Below are 10,987 nucleotides of genomic sequence, written 5' to 3' on the forward strand. Positions count from 1 at the left end.
GTGAAAGTAAAATATATTTTCAGCTTTGATTTCAAGCTTCTCTTTATGAGATCTCTATTGAAAATGAAACTGTGCACCTGTAAACCAAGCCTTAATTGCATAAAGACACATTTGTATATTTAGCTTTGCCCTAGTTGAATAGCAACATTTTCATCAATGAGAATCATCATCATGGGGCTACTTAGAGACATTAACAGCAATTAATCACAAAACTCTTCTCAGGATTAACATCTAAACAACTTCAATTTCCACTAAAAACTATTTCCATCTCATAATTAAGACAAATTTTTCCTACTGGCTTGGTATCTGATCTCCACTTAAATGTACAGAGATAATGCTGTTAGTGGAAACACTTTCAAAAAGCCAATCAAATTAACATATCTATACTTGTACTTCTAGCCAAAATTTGGTTTTCAAGTTAATCTCATATTACACAAGTTCTTCACCACTCATCGTTATTACCAGGGCCCCACCACTAGCCCTATCTGCAGTGTGACTACCATTTGTCTCGGGTTTGGGTCTTATATTCTAGCAATCCTTACAAAATTATAACAGACAGAACGCTCTGCATTTTATAACTCATGCAAACAGCTCAGGACTACTGTCCCAAACTTTATAGCATCCCACTAGAATCCACCAACCACATAAAAGCTTTACAGACAGTGTGAGTGGTCTTTTCCTAACCTGAAGTTACCTTGCATGATACAAGCTCCTAATAGTGAGTAGTTTGATCAATTCAGGCAACGCTATTATTTAGGTGAACAATGTTGTAGTTTGTTTTCCATCACTTACATTGCATTTTACCACAGGCAAGCCCAGAGTCTCTTCTGGAAGGTAACCACTTTTAGGCCATGACCTATATATGTTGGAGAGTCAAGGGGACAATTAAAAAAAGAAGGAAAATATGGAGATAAAAGGAGTCAGTATTACTGTCACATTATGGTACTCCCATGAAACCTCCTTTAAAGAAAAGAATTCTATACAAGGATGTTACTGAGCACAGGCAGTGCACATTTTTTGAGGTCAAAATCTTGTTCCTCCCAAGTTTGAAAAGTGAATATTGGACTCATGATCAGTCTCTTGTGGTTTAAAATCCAAGAATCACTTAGCCAGCTATTTCCCCAGCACTGTTAACCACAGCAGAGAAACACAGTTTAGGACTGAGACAATTGTACTACTAACAGTGCTAATGTGGTTTTGTATTCATTTTTTTCTTTTTCGGAGGGGCGAAAATTGTGGTGAATCAGAGGAGGAGGAAATATTGACCCCCCACACTAAAAGCTTACTGCATGGCTCACCAGAAGTAAATAAAGCACTTATGAGATTATAACGTTTCAGATTTTGAGTGGAAACAACCTTAATATCTTTTTTTCTTAATCTCAAAATACATGCACTTCAAACTTCTGATGGGCTATTGCAAGGACTTTTCTAGAACGATGACAGCAAGCCAAGGCCAAAACCTTAATATGTCTGCTTCAACCAACAATAAAAATCTTACTATTTCCATTGACAAGACAGCTAGGAAAGCTCACCCTGGGGCCAGGGAGTCCAAGAAGCAGCGAGGCCCTGGCAATCAGCAAGGGGCAGAACGAGGGCCACTCTGCACCCTGATCTCAATGCTATTTTTACCACTGAAACCTATTTTGGATATTTTGAGGTCTATTTTGAGGTTTTTGAATGCTGTGTTTGCTTTGATCTACGCATAATTTGGGAATATCAGGAAATACAACGTTAAACAACATATCCCTTCAAAAATAGCCTTTTAGTGTCCTTTCTGAATCTGGACTGAGATGATCTCGTGAGATCCCTGTCATCCCCCACACTACTAAGAGTTCTGGGCTCTAGAACCTTGGAACAATCCCCAAATTTTTATAATTTAAAAATGAGGGGAGTTGAAAATTTCATGCCACTGAGGCCTGAGGGAAAAGCATTGGTCTTTAAGGTGATAACTTCATCCCAGGAATGCCTGAAAGGAAGTCCAGCAGGACCTTTTGGTCTAGGGAAGGGTACGGGACAGGGTCTGCTCACTGTGCCTGGGTTATAACTTTTTAAGGCATATTTACAAGCTAAACTTCTGCAATAATAAATGTCACAGCACTCATTTCCTTTTCTCTGTACTAAATATTTCAGTAACATTGGAGGGCTACTGTAGCATCAAACTACATAGACCGATTGGACCCTCCACAAAGAAATGTCTTCAAAAAACCTTAGGCAGCAGCAAGAGACCCCAGCCAGCATTCTGACAGTCACACACAGTAGCGTATCTCTGGCCAGCTAAACTTACTGAACTCTCCCCTTGTTTTATTGCATGTCTCAAATAGTTTTCTAAGAGCTCAGAAGGTAATCAGCAAGCACGGTTTATTTATTGGAAAATTACTCTTCTTAGAGTTAATGGATATACTTGATGTTACTGATGGTCCACACCACTGTATGAAAATTAGCAATATTAGGGAGGTGTATAAATAAAATAGGAGGTATAAAAATAAAATGCATTTATCAACAAAGCAAAAGCAAATGTGCAAGCTATTTGGTGTCCTCCTGCTAATTCTTAGCTGCTTCTTTTGTCTAAAAGACAAAAAAAAAAAAAAAAAAAAAAGCCCAAAACTTACTTAAAATTGTGAACACTGAACACTGCATGATTTTGCCCTGGCATGTCATAACACCTTGCTATGGTCTCCCTCCTGACATATGAAAGGAGGCTGAGTGCTACAGTGTCAATTGAAAACCTATTGAAAAACAAAGGCAAAGAAAAAGGCCGGCCTACAAATCCATGCAGAAACCTACCTTCTCTTTGGCCTGAAGGCATCACAGAAGTCATTTGTGGCTTCTCTTGCATCACATATGGTGGCAAGCACAGGTGACAGCACAGGGCAGTAACTCCATTTGATGTTGCTAGGTCCAGGGTGGGTCCCTGCTTTTGGTCTGAGCACAGCTCCTAGCTGTGTAAAATAATGAAGGAAAGCTATTTTAACATCTTCTTGTATGCTTACAAAAATAAACAATGACAAGGCTGAGGAAGAACGTGTTTCAGTGGAGGATGCTTCCAAGCAACGGCCACTCCTCCACCCATTATCCACCTTTTCACCAAATATCTACTGGTTGTAGACTGAGCACTAAAGGTTGCACCTCATGGAAGCCATGCCTTGGAAATTCATTCGAGACTTGATCACAATTATTCAGGATTGTGTTTTCGCAACCAAGATCTAACAAGAAGCAGAAGATTTGTTCATACGTACACAGCTAAATTTCAAGCTCTATTTTGACACGGGGAAATGGCTTTAAACTGGAAGAGGGGAGATTCAGGTTGCCCAGTGATGTTGTGGATGCCCCCTCCTTGGAAGCATTCAAGGCTGGATGGGGCTGAGAGCAACCTGATCTAGATGGGGCTGAGAGCAACCTGATCTAGAAGAAGGTGTCCCTGCCTATATCAGGGGATTGGAACTAGATGGTCTTAAAAGTCCCTTTCAACACAAACCACTCTCTATGATAGTTTTCAAAATTTTAAGGGAGTTCTCACACCGCTGAGTCTCAACAGCTTTTCAGCACATTAGCAGCCCACCTAGATTTGGATAAAATACTACATATAGCTACTTAAACTGCTGGATGTAAAATGCTGTCATGTAAGAGCTTGAAAATAGAATATAATTGTTAAAATAAATAAATACTCATTGCATAAGCTTGATTATTGCCAAAAAAAAAAAAAAAAAAAAAAAAAAAAAAAGAAGAAGAAGAGATCCCCAGTAATACATTTAGAAAGGAAGTTATTTTTGGAAAATTATTTTTACTTAGAAAAGAAAGAAGTCCAACTGAAGTAAACAATTTAGGTTCTAATCATCAACGCTTTTCATAGGGACACTTTTCATAGACATTTTCTTTCATAGGTCACTACATTTGTTGGATTTGAATTGGTTAGAGAGTTTCAGATTGAATTTCCCCAATGAAAACAGTAAATGACAGAAATTACTGGAACAGCTTATAAAGAAAAATGCAGTCAGCTGAAGAAAAAATTGAGACATGGTTCTACTGAGCCTCCTTCTACCTATTCTATAATTGAAGATCCAGTTTGCATATCTACAGCTAGTGATAGCATAAGATTTATTAAATATTTCAGCTAATGGGAAGTGATTTCACCTTTACAAACTTCTACAAAGCATAAAAAAAAAGGGATTTTTTTTTTCTTTTGGGTCAAAGTCTTTTTTGTTTGTTTCCTGTTTGTTATTTGCTTATTTCTTTAAATTGTCCTCTGCATAGCATTGACACTCGATAATACAGTGCAATGCATCAATACACTATAACAAATTTTCTCTGTTTTAAATATCACTCCCATTCATACTGAGATTCAATTTAAAGAATCATTCAAAGATAAATCTAAATAAATAACAAGCTGGCTTTCAGGCAAACAAATGAATTTGCATTGTTTTATATTCATCATAAATATTTCACTTAATTACTGAGGTACTATGTTCAGAAATACAAAACAACATTATAAATTTATTAGCACTGTCCCTGCTGATTTTACAGAAGTTCTGTGGAATGTAAAAGCCAAAAGTAGAAACAGGCTCAAGAGCATAACCAAAAGAGCACATGCTGCATTCAAATGCTAAACAGGATTGACACACTCTGCTTTGCTCTGTGTATTTACAGCAAGGAAAGCTTCCTGTCTTGAATCAGGTGTTATCCTATTTATTCTCAAAACCCAAGGTCAACAAAACCCTTTTCCTTCTGTTGATTTTTCCAAACCTAAACATCTGAATTAGACCCGTTCGGTATTATCTCGAAAACTATCACAGGAGTTATTTTTCCCCTCATTGTAAAATTGTTAAAACGTGAAAGGATGTAACAGCATTTTTCAAAGGTTTAGCAAGGTCAGCTATGTGAAGGAAAAATAAAAAGCGCTACCAAAACATAAAAGCTCCACTCAGGAGCATTTATCATCAAAATTATTTAAGTTCTTTTAATGGCTCTGAAGGCCATGAAAAATATTTTTAAAATGTAAATATGTGGGTCTTTCAGAAGAAGTTATCCTTCTTTGTAAACCACAGTATCACTGGTGATTTATAGTTTTCAGAAAATCTTAATCCCCTGGGAAATACAGAAGAGTTCCCCTTTATTTTTAACCTAATGCTGGATCTGATATGGAATGCAGTTTTTATTATTAGCAAAAAAAACCAAAAAAAAACAAAAAAAAACACTTATATTTTTATTTGCTCTTAATAAGATAAAATCTGAAGCAGTGCAAATATGAAAAGATGTTAAAAACAGATTTTTTTTTTTTCCTCTTTACATTTGAAACAACTTTAGATGTAAACAAAATAGTGGCTATCACGTTTCCCCAGGGATTAAGTGCTCTTACTGTTCAAATGTCATTAATTACTCTTAATGCCGTTACGAACTATTTGGAGATTATCATTATTAAAGTGTTAGAGTATTTCTTAATTCCTCCCCAGAAAGCCACAGAGTAACAAGCGGAGCCCATCCTCCCCTCTTTTTGTTGGAATGACAGTAGCCTGAAGGAGCTGGGTCTAAAAAGAGAGTCAAGAAACAACAAGAGACAATATTTTGTTGGACTAAATGACAACAAGGGGGAAGATTTGGGGTTGAAACCATTTTCTGTTTCATAAACAGAGCCTCTAGGTCTGATGCAGACCATTGCAAGAGGCTGGGTTTCTCCAAGCAGCAGCATAAATCCCTCCTAATGCAAGTATCTTATCTGTAGCATGCCTGTGCTGGCAATACTGGACAATGTCTAATAACCCCCTCTGTCCCAAAAACGAGCATCCCATGCTCAAAGCTGCAGAGGACACACAGGAGGTAGGGCAGCTCTTATAGTCAGCGATGGAATTTTAAAGGAAATAATACAGATCCTAAAAAAATAAAATAAGACAACTGAAAAACTTAACAATAAGAAGTTTTGTGGTCAAGGAGAAAAGCCTCTGAGTGAACAGCAATGCCCTCACTGATTGCCAGAATCTTTAATTTGGAAGTGGGGGGGGAGAGAGAAAGGATGCTTAATTGCTCCCTAAAATATTCACTGGAGCACAGTGTGAGTACTAGATACTGACTTCCTATTAATGTATTTCATACTTGCAAATGCAAATGGTTTGGAGTTTTTGTCATTTCCTCCTTCTCCTCCTCTTGCAGGATGACAAACCAATGAGGATTTTAGCACAGTTGGCTTTTAAAACGTGTCACCTGGCTGTTTGTTGCAGGGAGGACAAGCTTTCCCCACCGTAGCACTCACATGTTCTCACTACAGCTCACACACACCGCTCCTCTTCCAAGATAAATCACAGTTGCTTGAATTCATATTCTGAAGCGTATATTTCACTTTGTTATTCTTACTCTCAACTTCCATTTTTCATTCGAATACAAACCAACGTTTTTACAAATGCATGTTTAAAAACTCAGTGTATTGACTTTGGCTACTGGCAAAGTTCACTGCAAACTGTTTAAGAACTACTTGAAGAGATAGGAGTGAACATGTCTTCAGTATCTACACAGTCCTGCTATTGGAAAACAAGTTATTTGTAAGCTTGAATGCAAAGCTTTTAAAAATACCTTCCCTTACACCTTGTTCTTTCACGTGAGGTAAGATGCTTTGGGGAAGGACTTTCCCCAAGAGCCAAGCAGAGGACCTCAGCTCTCTCCATTTGTTTCTTGCTCTCCATACCTCTCCTCTGGAGGAGTTCCCAGCCTACGTCTGGAGGACAGCTGGCCAAGTTTGGTATTTAACAGGACAGAGGAGCTGCAAGGCAGCTTAATAACTCAATTGAGTTACACTCCAGGGCCATTTGTGCCAATGGAGAAGGAGAAGGCACCAAAAAATGGGCTGCTGGGGTGAGAGGTGGGGAAAGCCTCAGGACCACTGCAAGGAGCAGCTATCGTCACTGTGGGAAAAGCACACAACAGTGAGATGGAGATGTCTGACAGGAGATGGGAACAAGCTTTCCTCTGTCCTATTTCCAGATCCCATCTGCACATTGCCTGTGCTGAAAGGTAATGCAGAGCTCAGATCTGTTCTGAGTTATTTCGGCGAGGAATGTCTGGCTTTTTATGGTTGTTTTAATTGGTGACAGTACTCACTGCTTAGTGTGCTCAGTCTGGCATCACTGCCCTCCCATGTCCAGCTCACAACATCCCCAATGCTCGTCTTGCCTCACAGCTACTGCCTCGTCACCACCCTCTCCCTGTCCAGAGAGTTGAAAGAAGTTGAGAAGTGAGAAAATCTTTAAAGCAAAACTGAATTCCAAACTTTTTATTTTTTCATCCAAACCAGTAACAAACAGTTCAGTCTGTTCTTTCACACACAAAAGATTTTGTTTCTGTGACAGTGTGTACATGCAGGACAGCAGGCTGTAACAAAGGAGACCAAGTTACACACCTTTGCACAACATTTCTTGCAAGTATTCCAGAGAAATTTTACTACCAATAATGATACCTAATGTGCAATACATTCAGAAGAAAGCAGTTAGTGTGTTTTTATAAGCGAGGCAAGCAGACTTATGTGCTTGGCAAAGAAAATACGTTGGTAATAAGGTCAATCTCTTGCCTAGCAACTTAAACACAACTCTTCCAACCCACCAAGCAACAAAGGTATATCAAAGCCTTCAGATCTAGAGCAGGCTCACCTCAAAGTGCACAAAGCATGTAAAAGAACCTATGGGATTTACTATCCACCTCCTTCATTTCACCAGACAGCCTTGTCTTTTCCCTCCCCGTACTGCAGATGGAAGAATAAGTATGGGCTAGTGAACTCCAGGGGAAGGTCTTCTTTATCAAACAGCTCCACACTGCAACTTTCTCATTCTTGCACTGATCCTACATTGGACCACTTTTTTGATCCATTCCCCCTCTCTTTCCCCAACAGCTGCACAGTTATTCAGCTATCCTAGAAGTGCATGGAAAAATCCATATTTTTCTTCCCCAACTTAAACATTTGCTATGACCCAAGAGATGCTACCTAAGGATGACACATGTCCCCAGTCATACAAGAAGTGGTATTTTGGGCCATCAGTTGCCAGAAAAGAAGGGGAAGACTGAGGATGGTGACAACCACCTCCTTCCGTTTGTATCCTTCGAGGCACCATGCCTCCATCCCGTCTTTAAGTCACTCTCAACATCATCCCATGTGTTCTGCATTGCTAGAGCACGGTAGGCTGCTAAACCTCTGTGTCAGTCATGGAGAAAGTACTTTCCTTTCATCCCTGCAGGCAGTCTTTTGTGGAGAGGCCAGGGAAACATCACAGGACAGCACCGTTGCTATCAGCAGAAAGAATCTCTGCTGCTCAGTGCTCCCTTTCTCCCACCTGGCATTGCCATCCAAAACCATCACTCCAAAGAGTAGGGATGTTACGTAAGGCTGTGAGGTGAGGATACAACTTACGACCTTAAGGAACAGTGGGAAAGACTACCAGCTACTCTTCATCATTCCTAGCTGGACTGCTAGGAAAAATGGGTCAAGGTTTTCCAAGGTGACCCTCAACTTCCAATGGCTAAATTAATGTGAGTTCAAAAACCCTAGAAGGATGGTTTCGGAAAAAATAAAATCACCAGTTATCTGGTTGCAAGGAATAAAAAGAAAATGAAAGCAGACAGCTGTGACTTTCAAGGTGCTCGCAGTCAATCACCTCAGAAAAAAAAGTTATCTGAAATCTCTGAAAAAAAAATCCCAAGCATGCTGTGCAAAAACCAATGGAGGAAACCTCATGGGTAAATAACTATCCGGCGCGCACAAGAGCACGGCTCTCAGGATGCATGTGTGTTTCTACTGCGGGAGAGAGAACAATTGAATTACGAGGAGCTCTTAAGCAAGTAAAGTAAACATCTTTTGGCAATTTAGTGCTGCACTTTGAAGCGTGGCTATGTCATACAAATGGTGAAATAGCACGGACACCCTTCTGCTGGCTAGTTTGTTTAATATGGTGAGTTGGGAGCTTGGGGAGCGCAGTGCTCTTTTATGAGCTCAAGAGCTGGAGGAGGGAAGGTGTAGAAGGAACAGGAGAGGGATTTTGGAGAAACCTACAGCTTCCCAGAGCCAATGGGAAGGATCCACTGTGAGAGCCCACAGCATCCGTGGGGCAGCCACTGCCACCCAGGGATCAGACCCGAGCAGCCTCCGCTGTGGGGCAGTGGGACAGGGAATAATCACACAAGAGGGGTTAATTGCTATAAATATCAAGAATCAAATCAATATGTCAAGATGTGTGTTCCACTTTTTGCATGTATGCGGCGTGTAAATGAGAAACGGAGAGAGAGGGAGGAAGAGCTAGAAAGAAAAAGGAGAGACTACTAAAGAAATAAGCCCCCCTGTACAGACAGCCTGACGCCAGATGGCTTCTTCTAATAAATATTCAACCTTAACTCAGTTCCCATGTAACTTTGTTGTAAAGCTGCCAGCACACCCACACAGATCTGGGCCAGCAAAATGATTACAGTAGTACAAACAAAATAGTGCAATAGAGGAAACAGGCAGACAGGGTCCTGTATACAGAAAGACAGAGCTGTAAAGATGTGAGTTGATGAACCTTTAGATTTAATACTGAGAAACTTAAAATAATGACTTGGGGAGAGGGGAGGGAAAAAAACAACTAAAAAAATAATAAACAGGACTTATTTTTTCCTCACTGTTACTTTTATTGTTGGGCATACGCAGAACATCCTTCTGTCAAGACAGAAAATGAGGCTCTGCACATTAGTTGCTATTCTGCATGTTTTCCCTATTCAGCTGGAATTCAGATACCTGGCCTGAAATCATCATCCAGCTTAAATTTCCCATTGCCCATCCTGCTCACACAGGGCATAAATTTAAAAGGAAGATTTTGTGCATGGGATTTTTTATTGTGACATTTGTTGTTATTAATTGGGAAAAGGAAGAGATTTGGTGTATTTTTATTAGGAAAACACTGGCTCGGTGCTCAAAAACAAGCAATTCAGTTGTGAGAGTGTTTTTGCCTCAAGCTCTTTAATTTCAAAATTGGATTATGAGATCTGAATATCAGAGCACACCATGTTGGCAACCCCAAAACTGTTTAAATAGGACCCAGACCAAATTCACAATCTAGCGCTGGGATTAAGAGGAGGAAAAGGGCAATGAAAAAAGGCCAAACTGAACAGACAGATGCTTTGATGGAAGACAAAAAAAAAAAAAAAAAAGAAAAAAAACAAGATGCAATTAAAATAACTTAAGAAGCTAAGGATTCAAGATACTGATTTCTTGGATCTGTTTCATGCAGTAGATCTCAATTTTAGTGGATGAGAAAAAATGTGCATGGTCAGCTCTAAACTTCTACCTGCAGTTAAGGTGGTTATTCAACAACCATTCCTGTGCCATCAGGTCAGGTATGTAAAACTATGCATTTACATGCCTGAGAATGCAGCTTTTGATGCTTCAAGCTAACTCGTGGTGCTCCTGGAAGGACATCATTTCAGATGATACAATAAAATAGCAATAGAATCAATAAGACAGAGTTTAAAAAAAGAAAAGAAGTGATGGTGGGGGGGAAGTAGGCTGAACGTCAGAAAGCATTTCCTGGTTGTGAGCATTTCCCTCTGCAAAGCAGATCGACAAGGAGAGGCTGTGGAGTCAGGCTTTCACTGCTCCCCTCGGGAGATTGTCACTGTGGAGGTTTTAAAAACAAAGCTGAACTCAGCACTAGTAAATGTGCTGCAGGGAATAACCCCGCATTGGGCAAGAAGTGGACAAGATCAATTAACGGATCTCTTCTATGTCTACTTTCTATTATTCTTGACTGTTAGAAGAAAACTTTGTGAGGGAAGAGCCCAGAGCTCCCTCCCTCACTTGTCTGAGAGCAGACTGCATTACGCTGCACGCTCATGTCTGAATCTCTGTTCACTACAAGTGCTAACTCTCTCCCATCACTTTTGCTCTTCTTGCCCTTGATTCCCACTACTACTGAGAAGCACTGGAAAGAATTTCCCAGAGAGAAGACATTAAAAAAAAGAAGGGGGGGGGGGGGGGGGGGGGGGG

This window comes from Lagopus leucura, unplaced genomic scaffold (assembly GCF_019238085.1).
Source record: "Lagopus leucura isolate 7727_CA_CO unplaced genomic scaffold, USGS_WTPT01 Super-Scaffold_100019, whole genome shotgun sequence".
Taxonomy (NCBI): Eukaryota; Metazoa; Chordata; class Aves; order Galliformes; family Phasianidae; genus Lagopus; species Lagopus leucura.